At 37.9% G+C, this 14,310-nt stretch overlaps 1 protein-coding gene across 6 annotated transcripts in view; it reads left to right on the top strand.

The window, feature by feature from the left end:
- Positions 1-14,310, top strand: part of LOC133518719 (protein lin-10-like) — a 247,449-nt gene that overhangs the window by 39,627 nt on the left and 193,512 nt on the right. For all 6 annotated transcript variants that reach the window (XM_061852393.1, XM_061852391.1, XM_061852388.1 and 3 more), the window contains exon 2: positions 6,334-6,368. The gene's annotated coding sequence lies outside the window, so the exon portion shown is untranslated. The remainder of the gene's footprint in view (positions 1-6,333; positions 6,369-14,310) is intronic.

Raw genomic sequence — 14,310 nt, 5'->3', positions numbered from 1 at the left:
GTTGTAAACTTGGACTAATCTCAACTTAAATTTAACTAAGCCAGACTGGACGTATTCTTAGAGACGGGAAGAAGTTAACCACACTATGTACGTTAAAGTGTTTTACTTTTTCACTGTATTTTTTTTTTATACTACGTCGGTGGCAAACAAGCATACGGCCCGCCTGATGGTAAGCAGCCTCCGTAGCCTATGTACGCCTGCAACTCCAGAGGAGTTACATGCGCGTTGCCGACCCTAAACCCGCCCCCCCTCATTGAGCTCTGGCAACCTTACTCACCGGCAGGAACACAACACTATGAGTAGGGTCTAGTGTTATTTGGCTGCTGTTTTCTGTAAGGTGGAGGTACTTCTCCAGTTGGGCTCTGCTCTAGATCTAGAATGACATCCACTGGCTGTGCCCTACCACACAAAGCGAGATGACATTCACAATGCCCATACCTCTCTTTATGCCCATACCTCTATTTATGCCCATACCTCTCTTTTACGTCGTCGTTATGATTTATAATTGTTACATATTTACGAAGGTTGGTAGTTACTTCGCTGCTACAGTGTATTATTGTCTAGGTATTTAAACTGTAGGTACTTATTCACTTTTTGAATGGGGGATAAGTATCTATAACATTTAAAACTTTTGCGTTTAAAAATGAGATTAGTATCTATTTGTAGCTTTGCATAGGATTAATATGATAGCAGCTGCGCGCTTCGTGTGCAATCTGGATCCGAAAAGTATGAAATTATCCGGATCTTCCCATACATTTCAATCCGTCGTGCAAACCCTAGGTGTGAGCATGGTTTTGCTGAATTACTCTATCTACAAGGGATTTACCGGAGACTCCAAAGTGAAAGATTTATGTTTCTGGACCGCTTCCTCGTGTTCTCGTGGACGTATGAACTCGGAAGTAGTGTAGGGACTAGTGATGTGACACAAAAAATTCCCCATCTCATGAATAACAAAACAAAATAACATTTGACGACATAATAACATTAGTTGGACCGCGGGTTATCCTCTCTGTTAGTAAACAACGCCAATTCGTTTGCAGTAAGCACGGGTTGTCTTAATTGTTCCGTCTACTTAGGAAGTAATCTATGACTCCAACCCTAAAAAAGTGAAAGGTTCATGTTTCTGGAACGTTTCCTCGTGTTCTCGTGAACGTATGAACTCGGAAGTAGTGTAGACTAGTGAAGTGACATAAAATTCCCTGTTCTGGGTACTGACACTGCTTACGAATCAGTAGGTCCCGTGTGCCGTGTGCAAATCGTTGATGAGCTACAATCGGCGTGGAACCCAAAAATAAAATTCAATGGTGCGTTATCCCTGTTCTGGGGTAATGACCCTGCTTACGAAGCAGGAGGTACCGGATTCAAATTCTGGTAGGGACATTTTTTTGTGTTTTCATTACAGATATTGGATGCTTTCTATGTATTTAAGTATTTATCTATATATCGTCGTCCAGCAAGAACCTACCCACAACACAAACCTTATTGAGCCTTTTATGGGACTAGGTCGATTTGTGTTAGATTATCTACAATTTTAAGAAAAAAATATTAATTAACTAAACAGGAGATCATTTTGGTACGATGACAACTTCAGTTCGAATGAGCGCATGGAACGCGAGCAAAGCACATCTCCGGTTCAGGTGGGATAAAGATGCTTTCATATTTCCGGCTGTTTCCTACAGGTCGCATTACTCAACCGATTCTCGTAAATTTTGTGAGCACGTTTTAGGATTGCTATCTCAATTTCTTGTCTGTACTGAGACATATAAACTTGGAAGTAGAAAAAAGGTAAACAGTCTTGACCTGTCTTTTTATTGAAAATTATTGAAAAACGCTTTTTAAAAATTACTTCATATTACTCATGAAAGCAAAAGAATGTAAATATCTAATCGTACCTTCAGCACCTCTCCAGCCTCTGATCTAAGTAATGGCAAACGTATTAAATTAAAATAAATAGTTATTTCATACAGGAGTCATGCAAGTTGAATGTTTTCTTATAAAAAAACATTAAGTATTTTTTTTAAATCAAAAAATCATGTTGCTATAGACCGATCCTATACCCTATCTTAGAAAGAGGTAGTTGACTACCCGCAATGGAAATATTGACAAAATTATTCAAAATTTAAAAGCTTTTAAGACATGGCGTGACAAGGTACCCTGACTACTAAACTTTATAGTCGGAGAAATATACTAAAAAAACATAATTTACTGATATTCTTGTACACACGTGTTCCTTAGAATGTAAATAACCCAATTATAACACAAACCCATTTTGGCACTTTTTCACCAGCTTCCACAAAAACTCATGTAACTCGGTAACTAAATGTCGTGACTACCTCGTGTCGTACCTTTCCAGATGCACTGACACATATACTCAAACCAGCCGTTAACTAGCAAGTTGCTTGAGCATCACTTTCCATATCTTTCCTTGTAAGCTCAGCCCAGTTGTACGCAGAACATCCGCTTTTGCTCTACGTACTGACTGAGCTATCGGAGTTCCAGTTACGGACTTTAATTGTTGAGTCATTTAGGGTTCACTTTACATTTGAGATAGCATAGCGTTAGTATTGACAACCAAATTAGCTTGTACCGTAGATGGGTCATATTAAATCTATACATAAATAGTAAATCGAAACAAAAACACTACAAATAGACCTGTAGGGCTAAGATGGTCGGCTCTTTATCAGTTGTTCGCACTTACATACTTGTTAGAGCGTGACAGGCAAATGATAAAGAGCCGACCATCTTAACCCTACAGGACAAGCGAACATCTCGCCTTAACTAACTTTTTCTATGCAAGATTTTTCACTATACCGTCAATCGTCAAAGGCCCAGCTGTATCGATCTTTATCCCGAAAAACCTTTCCAATAATCCTAACGTTGGAAACTCTCGAAGAAAAATCATGCATTAAAAGTTAGGGCCCTTCAGATGTACTTATTGGTTCGGAAGTCGGGTTGGAGTCTATTAGGGGACTTATGAGGGGCCTTCATCCGAATGGCAGTTTAACTGGCCAAGTGTCAGGACACGGCGATAGAGGCTTGTCGAAAGTTTTATGTTAGGTCCCGTCAAACTAGCCAACTTTGCCCGCTTTTTTCAATAAAATACGATTTTCTAAAAAGATTCTATGAAAGGCATAGGAATTTTTTTGTTGCCTTCTACCTTCATTGTGATCAATGTGATCATATATACTTTGTCTGTGTTTTATCTCTGGGGTTGTGGATAGTCAATGACAGCCATCATGTTTGTCTACATTCTGAATCGTTGCTATTTCAAGAGAAATTTCAGCTGTCACCATTACCAATATATTAAATAGGCTTGTGCATGAAATTAACCAAAGTGAAGGTGCCTACAATATACAATCACGCTCGTTGATTGTAAATATTTGTAAAATTTGAGGTTTGATAATACAGCTCGTAAGAAGTTGAAACAAGGATCACTTCAATATAATCCTAACGTTTCCATCAAACGTATCAGAGTTAACAATGTAATCATCTTTATAAAATGACTGGCCAATGTTACCTAGGCGTTATTGCTCTTTTTCATAGAATATGTGGAAAATTTGTTATAATAGTTTTTACAGTACATATGGGGCTACTTTATAGCACTAGTGCGAGAAGTAGCATATTACGTTACTGTGTCGAACATTTAAAGGGCCATATGTACTGTAAAACGTTGTACGATACATGTGCGAATAGGTAATTCGCAACTCGTGTCGATTTAAAACACTCCCTTCGGTCGTGTTTTAATTTATCGCCACTCGTTTCGAATTTCCTATTTTTCGCACTTGTATCGTAATGTACTATAAAGATACAAATATAGAAAACGGTCACCGGTCAGACTTCATTCGTTTTGGGCAGCCAAAATAAGCGATAAACGCGCTAAAAGGGTCGCGCCTACGATAGTCATGGTATTCTTAGTACGAATCCGGAATTGGTTTTGTAGTTATAACTTCTACGGCAGAGTAGGGCCGAGCATACTGTGTATATGGACTGAAATTACAGACAGCTTTTTGTCTAATGAGTGAACCTCACCAACATTACGTTCATTTATTTTACGCTCACCCGAACAATTGAACACGCAGACTTTTCCTAACATGTCTCGAATGTTACAGACGGTTCAATTACAGGCTCATAAATTGTTGTCTTATATATCAGCACTCCAAACATGGAACAATAGCTGTCAACATCGACATGGCACTCGAAATTCAGCCGACATTTAACGGTACTACAGATAAACATAATCTTATCTTGATTAATCTGGCTATACAGTGACGCGCGTGTATTCGATAAAAGCTGTCGATTTCAGGCAGGGAAAGTTGTTGAATGATAGAATTACGGGAGCTGTTGTAGTATTAGTTTATTTTTCTGATACATGCGTAAAGACACCGTTATTATGTTCGTAATAATATGCTACAAAAAAAATTGTGCGGGCTTCAGCGAAGCGCGCCGGCGTTGAATTATCGTACAAATCTGCTAGCCTAGGCCGACAAAATGATCTTAAACGCCCGTTAGGCTCCGCGTATATTTTTAGATCATTTATTGGTTGTATCTCCACGCTTTTTGCTGAGAAATGCATTATACATAGCTCCAGACCGGGATAGTTATTTGCCGGCCTTGTGTCCTTGTGTCGCTTCGCTCGGCCCTTTATATCACATTCGGCCGCCAAGTTCAAACCGTTCTTACTGATAAAGCTTTCCAATTTGTCTTAGCTTGAGAGTAATATCCAAGAATTGAATCTGAATTCTTGAATAAATACATGTTACACTTTTGACGCGCAGTATGATCCGCTACTTTTGATGCTGACTGTACCGAGGACCCATTTACGTTCAGAAAGAGCATTTGGTACCCGTATTTGCGGTAGCGTGTGGACACTGGACGAGTGAACGCCTCGATTCGTTCAACCATGAATGACAGATCGAAAATAAATACGAAATACATTAAATTAAAAGGTTTCATTTCGTATAATAAATAGCAGCTGTCATGTTTTATAGAGAACTAATATATTGTGTTTCCATAACAATTTTCTCAAAATTCCAATAACGAGGTTCAATATATACATATACACCGTGTAGCACGAGGAACTCTAAAGATTTTAATCACGCATTTCTGAGTCCAAAATAAAGAAAAAATGTAAATGAGTTTATGTAAATTTCACCAAAAAATATATTTTTTATTATTTTTTTTACGTTTTTTGAATGTATTTATACCTAAAAATCAAATGTTATTAGTAATTTGATGTTTATGAAATAAAATAAATTCATATAAAATCCTGTCAAATAAATATGGATAGTTAAATTAAATTATCTTTCGCATAATTAATTATTCCTGAAATAGTCTCATAAATAAATCATCAAACTTATTCCACTCATCCATTGTATTCATTTAACTCCGAAATGTGTTTATATTTCGTCACAAAAACATTCTGAACATTTGTATACAAAAACATCGGCCGGAGAGGCCAACTGTTATCTTTATGTTAGGGACACATCCGTCCCTTTGAAAACTCCTAGTACAATATGCCACTCAGTAACAACATAATGCCTATTACGAGCAAATAAGGGTGATAATAACTTTGTCGCTCACCGTACGCCGGGGACTTATCAGGGGTGTGTTTTCAGTTGCATCGTACAGCGAGCCCGAATAGAAGGTTTAGATTAGAAGGAATAGAAGGCTCGGCGGGCGCTCGGTTCGTAGTCGCTTTCCTCTACAAAGCGGGAAAACGCTAGAATCGGCTACGCGTGAAGCGCTACCAAAAAGTTGGCAGTGAAACTGACAATCAGCCCGATTCGAACTTTAAGATACTTACGTCAAATATTTGCTAAAGATACGATATGGATTAGATAATATGTCAGTGTGAAAGTTCTTCAAACATAAACGTCACTTTTAGATAAAAAAAAAATAAGATATTTATTCGTGACGATCACAAAACGTACGTACATACGAACATGTACAGACAGCAAGAGCAAGAAAAGGAAAAATCATAAAGTGTGCATCACGAAATGGACCCACCTCAGCATAATGCTAGCTATAAAGCCAGCGCTGGTCTTCCGTAGGGCCCATCTGATGCCACGACAAATAACACGTATTAAAAAAAAACAAAAAAAAAACAAGAGGAATAATTACGGAAACCAACAAAACAAAAATATACGAGAGAAATCATCAACAATAAAAACAGTGTATGATGGCTTGCTAGTGATGGTTTATAATTACTAGCAAGCCCAACGTGGATTAAAGCCAGAGTTACTGTATTTTCACAACCTATAAAACTTTCTCGATGAAACAATAACATGGAGATAACAAAGTGGAAATTCTTATCGAAAATTTATTTTGTTACAGATAAAAACGTAACTCTTCGCTGGAGCACGACACCCGTAAGTTTTTAAAATATTTGTTTCGTGTATACATATGACATTTCTATTGTGATACACAATGTAATAATGTTGTTTCAGACCTCCAACCTTATTCATCCAAGTCCCTATCCTGAGATTACCGAGTATCCTGATGAACTTGATGATATCCTGTGAAAACAGAAGAATCCCATAATTTTGAAAACCTTAACCTCCTGACCTGTTTTAAAGTAAAAATATTACTTTGCTAATCCGCGAAAAGATAACGTGCTAGTCAATCAGTACTAACCCGTTATACTTACTAGCGTATTTCTATTGTACATGCAGTTAATATACCACCCTCCCATCGCAAATAATTAAAACAAACTACTACCAAAAGTACAAAACTCGACACGTGTTTCACCTCTCTACAAGGCATCCCCAGATGTAGACGGTTTTAGCAAAGTAATATTTTTATTTTTATTAGTATAGATTTCCGCAAAGTAACGCCTGATTCTATTCATTATTCGACAAGTAACCGTCAAAAATATTTTTGACACACACACTTTTATTGCCGACTGCACTTTCTCTTTTTTGTATGTCTATCAAGTACTTCTCGAGACCTTTCCAATGAGCCTAAACTCTATGTGTTTAAGTTTACCCATCGTAGAGTTCCTTTGGCTACCTTCTGACTGCATCATCATATCAGCTCCATTTTAGTATCCTATTGCATTGTCATCGGGAATACAGAAGTATACCAAATTTCAGCTCAAACCGACACCAGGAAGTGGTTCAAATTTAAGTTACAAGATTTGAAGCACACATATATATATATATATATATATATATATATATATATATATATATATATATAATATGTATACAAAGAAGATACGCGGTGAAGCTAAATAAAAGTGTGTAAAAAACGGAATGTGTTTTGTTTTAATAATTACTTTATAACACGGGAAAAGTATGTAGCGAAGAGCACCTACGAACAGAGAACCTGTCTAGCGGGTCGGTGGCAGTGAATGTGTAAAGTTAATCAACAAAATTTCAAAAAAGATGTAGTCACAACTATGCTTTTTCTTCTTTGTAGAAAGATAGCTGTACATACTCGTACTGCTACATGGGTCATAAACTTATTGAACTATAAGTTCATGTTATGAAGAAATACGGACTTTGAAGCTTAATTTTCTTACTTTACTCGTATTCTTATAGTCATGGTAATAGTTTAGAAAGACGTATCCAAAGCTCTTAACTTTTTTAAAGTCCACGGAAAAGACACCAGTTTTAACAAACTTTTTTTTATCCATATATCTTGTTGTATTCTTTGGAGATGCATATTGAATTGACAGCTATCTATCTTGCGCGGTGCGACAATAAATAAACAAAAGCTGAGAAATGTAACAGTATAGTACACAAACAATAAGCCCCAACAACACTTGTTGAGCTGAACTCATTCCGTCAGGCAATCCAGCAATCAGCAGATTACTCTAACTAGCGATTAAACGTCCAGGGAATACTGGAAATGCATTCTCAGAGGCTGATTTTGTTTTAAAAATTTGTTACGTGTTTGGTCTCATTTTAATACGATAAGATCGTATCGAAACCAGTTCAAAACCGTAACATTAGCTTAGCATTACAGCGTTATCTACATATTTAGCGTAGTAATTATAAGTAATTACGGTTGTGGAAGTGCGGGACGTCTCAACACAGCCCTTGTAAGCCTAAAGAGAGGCCCCCGCAAATGCTTACTATGTCTGTAAATAGATAATAAAGATTTTTTTTTAAGTATTTACACGTCTATTGAACTGTATAACTCATCAATTATCATTTACGAGTGTACTATTATTACTGTATCTCCTTGGATTTCACGGGCCTATAAATGCCGGTCTTTTGATAGGCTTGCGTGGGGATATAGATCCAACACATCCTTGGAGAGCTTTAAAGTCATTTATGTAGAACTCTTGCTGGAACTCGCTTACAGGCGAAACAATAGACACCCATGAACCGGTCGCAGCAGGCATTTAGTGAAGTGAAAAGTGAATTGTGGACGGTCTATGGATTGAAGTTTGGGTGAACAATGACACTGAGTTATTGCAAAGATGTCCGTGCACCTGCCATAACAATGTTTTCACTAGTTGTCGAGGCAGGCGGTGACTCGTCGCCCACTAGATGGACCCCTGAAAATGCCGTCGTTAAGACGACTAGGAGCAACACCGGTGTGAGCGGCTCAGGGGTGTCGGCGTACGGCGCTTCCTACCAATTGGCTGATAACAGCCACTGTGCCAACTCGCGTCTTATGCAATTCTTCACTTCCACCCCTGGAGCATTTAGCTCTAACGACTCCTCTCTCCACTCCGACCGACGAAGACACGCCGGAGACGGAGACCCTGACCGACCGGAGTACTCGGGTCCGTGGGGTCGTTACTACCCAACAGCTTGCCACAAGCTGCCCTGCGGATCTATTATTACTATTATTGTAGTTCTGTTGTTTCTCCAATAAAGGAAATAAAATTAACAAATTTGTTTGTTAAATTAGTTTTGGTTTTGACCTCTCATTTGATATGGTTTTAATCTTGTTTTAACACAACCTTGATCGTGAGCACCAATTAGCGTTAGCGGGGTACACTGATCGTTTCAGCAGATCGTACAGTCGTCCCCAAAACGACGGCGAATGACCGCCCCACACGGTGGGGCGCGAATATACACTCCACAGCAGGGATGCGGAAGAGACCTCACAATTCACCACTGATCAGTTCTCACGAAAAATCAGGGTGCGTAGCCAACGTCACCCATCGTTTATGCTCCGTAGCGAACGAAACGCAAATGACCCTGTCGCAGTGGAAGAGTGATAGAGAGACATGACTACGCTACGCTACGGAGCGTTAACGATTGGCCCGTTGGCTAAGTACCCAATTTTTTCAACAATTCGACGTTCATTGGTGGTCTGAAGTAAATATTAATGCTACGTACCGTCGTTACTTACTGACCCTAAAATGAACAGGAAATTGGCAGTTTCAGGTGTCAAATTTCACCGTGCCGATATAGGCATATCGCTCGTAGTTGTTGGTGGGCGTTAGATCCCTGTGGACACGACTCACGGTCGTATCAAAATTGTTCAAACTGAGACCTCCTTCTTGTTCTTTTTTCCCAATTCGAAGAATGCTTGCGACACGTTTAAAATTTTGAAAAGATCTTTAAAATATCGATAGCTAAACGTTGACCAATAAGATCTATCTACGATATTTCTAACGTCAAACTGACATTGGTTGCCCGAATCGAGCTGCTTCTGTTAAATATACGACATACAAACGATATCTAAATGAGAACTTATCTAAACCAGAACTTATCGTTATCGTATCTCATTCTTCGAATCGAATCCTAAGTAATCAAAGTCTTATGGACTCTGAGGTCTTATTTTTTAATTAAAATGTCGAGTGCAATGGGGACGTCGATAATTATTTTTACTTTTTATTTAATCGAGGAAAAGTATTAAGCTCTATAGTACCTATAATTATATATTATCATAGATGTTTCTGATTATAGTCAGGGGCAGAAGTAGCTAAACGTTTTCATAATAATCAGTAGGTTCAGGTTGTCTCACTCTCACTGAACGAGAGTGTGATTGAGATGGCTGTGGGTGCTCAGGAGCGTGTATATCATGTTTTTGATTTTTAATTTTATGTAAGTTTTAACAAAAAAAAGTAATCGATAAGTTCGATTCACAACACAATTGCGCATTTTTTAAAAGATGCGACCTTTAAAATAAAATTAAAACCCTAATCGTCGTGAAACCTGGATCGGGCTCCCGAATTTATTTTATTTGAACACCTACCACTTAGCTATTTCTGTATCTGACTGTACACGTCCAAGCACTAATAGTAAAAGGTGCTTTGAATTAGTATCTAATGGGGAATTAGTTCAAGTTATAGTGTGGCCAGCGAAGAGTTAGGTAAAAGAGGTTCTAGAATCTGTTCAATGAGGCCTCATTTTATTATCTCATTAACAAGATGTTTTCCAATTTTCTTCAAAAAAAAAAATCATAAAACCTATTATGTTTCATGCTTACATATACTCCAGGAGCCGAGTACTATCAGCTGTAAAATGATTGGTAGCTAATTTGTTAGCACCTTATACAGTATGTAAATTAACTAAAACCAGGTACTCAAACCCGTTAATATTTAGGTCATTCTGAGCAAATTTTACCATGGAACCAACCCCGAAATAAAATTTGGCTATGTCGTACATTTTGGCAGGTCTCACGCTGAAATTGGGAATGGGAGAATTTTTTTTTTTTCGCGATTTCGGGGTTGGTCCCATAATGAAACATGTTCAGTATGATCTAAATATTAACGGGTTTGAGTAAATGCTTTTAGTTAATTTACTTACTGTATAATAGTACTTTATGTGACTGCTACATAATAAAAGGCATTAACGAGTGTTTTAATGCCTAATTATGTACAGTTACATACACTATTTTATCTACACACATATTATACACTTTCTATGATGTATTCACTAACCCAAATTACAGCCAACGTTGGGACATCGTTGCTCTTTTGGCGGAACTCGCGGATATGTGGTGGTGTCACCGAGATATTTTTATCGCTCATTTTACACGAAACTTTTGCTATAGTTACTTTAAAAACAACAACTTATTCATTTTATACTTAAAACGTTTAATTCAAAAGATAAACTGTACGTCGAATGGCAGTATAATGAAAACTTTTGTCACGCATTCGTAGTTTTTTTTATTCAGAGATAAACTAGAGTCGGGAGTCTATTTCCGATACAAACTAACATGCGAGATATGTCAAAATTGACATTTCATTTTGAACAAAAAGGCATGTCGACTGATAATAGAATAGAGATCAAATCGAATTGCTTTTTTTTTAGAGATATTTTAGTCTGTGCGGAAAGAGAAGAGTCGTGGGATGTATGGGGCCCAATACATCCCACGACTCTTCTCTTTCGGAACAGACTGCAAATTTTAATGACATCAAATCGATTTCGATGTAGTTATAAAGCAATTACAATATTATCACAGATAAGAAATTTGTTGGAACAAAATATTACTTACGGATTTTGAAGGCATCATAGAGGGTTTATGTGTGTAGATAAAAAAGTTACTTATTAATATTATTTTTAACTACCCCTCATAAACAGGGGAACTCTCTCTATATAACTCGAGAATGACTTTCAAAAAGTACATAATAAGCTTATTGATCGTGAATGTTCAGAAAGTAATTATTAAGTTAACTACCGCTTAACTCAGCTCACTTCCTGCTTAGGAGTCTTTTGTTCCCGTCAACTCGTGTACCTGTTTATCGAACAATGCTTAACAAACTTTTTACTTTGTAAAAACTTATTTTTATAAAGACTTGAGATTCTGCATCTAATGACATGAAATCATTTGTTATTGAATTAAGAGTCCACAGCAAGCTGAATAGAAAACAGTTTAATCGGAATTTAATTTTAGTTTAAAATTATTTTTTTCTTGACACGGCTTGAAGATCTTGACGCCAAACGTCAGCTCCGAAAAACTCGGTCCAAGCTCTCCTACAACTATACATACAACTCATCTGGACAGCTCTACTGTGTTCCGTGCAACCGAACTTTCAAAACCAAATTTGGATTTGCAAGTCACTCTCGCGCCCATGCGCGTAATAGTTAATAAACTATATTAATAAATAAAAAATCTTATCAAGATTTCGCCGTCAACGTATACGTCTGGGAGGACACCATCATCATCAAAAAGTAGATAAAACGAATAAACGAATTGAACACACTAACGAGCGGGTAACTAAAAAAACGCACGGAATACGGACATTTGCGTTTCGTTTCACATTGGTTTTCTTTTGCGACTGGAGTGCTGCGGGGAAAATGATTCCGCTTCGATGTTATTTATTTATTTATACCAACAGCTACAAAAACATTATGCAGATTTGGGTAACAATACAAAGCCAATTACAGGTACTCACACATAGAAATGGAATAACAATATAACAATGTGCGCGCAAATTTAAACAATGCTATCACAACTTATAAAAAAAAAACAATTTTATACAACTCAAAGCTTATCTAAGTTAATGTTGTTTTCATTCTTGTATTATACAGGGAGCGAGCATTAACCGTAGGGGGCAGCACAGGAGACTGCAGATTTTTGGCGCAAGGTGTAAATGTAAGTTTATGCATTCAACGTAGCTCACAAGACAGAACCTACCATGCACAAGAAAACGTACTTAATTAGTACGTTATATTGGTTAACAATTGGTTTCATTAACTGCTCTGACTAGACCGCGAAGCGAACCAGCTTAGAACCTTTGAGTATACACTGGTTTTACTTACTATGCAGTTTTTTTTATATACTACGTCGGTGGCAAACAGGCCCGCCTGATGGTAAGCAGTCTCCGTAGCCTATGTACGCCTGCAACTCCAGAGGAGTTACATGCGCGTTGCCGACCCTAACCCCGCGCCCCCTCGTTGAGCTCTGGCAACCTTACTCACCGGCAGGAACACAACACTATGAGTGGGGTCTAGTGTTATTTGGCTACTGTTTTCTGTAAGGCGGAGGTACTTCCTCAGTTGGGCTCTGCTCTAGATCTGGAATGACATCCACTGGCTGTGCCCTACCACACAAAGCGAGATGACATCACCACAATGCCCATACCTCTCTTTTGGACGTAGTTTAAGGACGTACCCGGGTCCAAAAGTTGTAATATTCTCTCTTGAAACATGCAAACAGGCATCTAAAACACGAAAAAAAGACGAATATATACTTCACACTCATGTGGGCCTTATGTTCATAAAAAAAACCTATATATCAATCCGAAATTCCTTCTTCTCGTCTTTGCTTGAAAATAGTCCGTTCCTTCAAATTACCTACAATTATCATGATTCTAATTTTAAAAAGTCCAATTACTTAAAATAGGAATTACTTAAGCGGCTCTTAAAAGCCCAAAAGCATAATTACATTTCACAATACGATTCAATCACGTAATTTATAGATATGACAAAGAAATCCCTGAACCGTGAAGAAATTACTCGAAATTATCGATCGTACCAAAAGGGATTGTAATTGTTAAGGTGCGTGTCGCTATCTGATTTAGCGGCTGCGACAAACTGAAGGCATTCGAATTTTAGTAATATAATATTAATATTTGACAATAGTCTATGTGCAACTCGTTCTTCAGGATCACTGCCAACCCAGTTGTGAACCCAATTGCGCGATCTAGGGTTAGCCAACTATAGATCGTGTCATGTCGCAATGTCGTGGCCAGCGCGCAACATTACCACGAGGATTTAAATAATAACATTGCCTCTTGTCTTCGAGAAATCGACGAATACGTAAGTCAAGTTAAAAACAATGAACCCGACATATAGAACCTCTTTTTTTTAACCACACGACACGCCATTTATCAGGCGAGGGCACTTTTGTCTCTGGACTACCTTCCTCTTGTCCGCTTGTGACTTATAGTCCTGAACCTAGGACACAGACTACCCCACTGTAGACTTTTACTGTGAACTGTAAGTGGTATTTTATTTATATTAGTATTGGCTCTGAAAAACATCAGTTATTTGCACCTATGTTCAAGAAAATTCCCATTTGAGTATGGAACCACTAATCCGTGTTGATCCGGAATTGTTTATGATTCATGCACTAATTTTGTTTATAATCCATCTTTGGTCCGTCTAGCGGCAAAGAGAATTCGAAATAGAGGTGGATTGGCAATAAAAACTTTGTAGCCACAGTAAATTTACTGCCATCTTTCGACACATGATTCAAACTTTTAGAAGGCCATTTAACTTTGATCCTTATTCTTTCATCAATATGTGTACATTTTTTTAAATATTAAGAAGTGGCACTAGAGCTAGAGCGGTGGCGGCCGATGACCGGAGCAGCTGCATAGGAAATTGCGAGATTCGTTACCTTTATCAAGGAGTGGAAACTGTGCGAGTTGTCTAGCATGACCCGTCTAGCAGG

Source organism: Cydia pomonella, chromosome 6 (assembly GCF_033807575.1).
Source record: "Cydia pomonella isolate Wapato2018A chromosome 6, ilCydPomo1, whole genome shotgun sequence".
NCBI classification, from domain to species: Eukaryota; Metazoa; Arthropoda; class Insecta; order Lepidoptera; family Tortricidae; genus Cydia; species Cydia pomonella.
The sequence above is the reverse complement of the archived record's forward strand: the minus strand, read 5'-3'. Positions and strand labels throughout refer to the sequence as shown.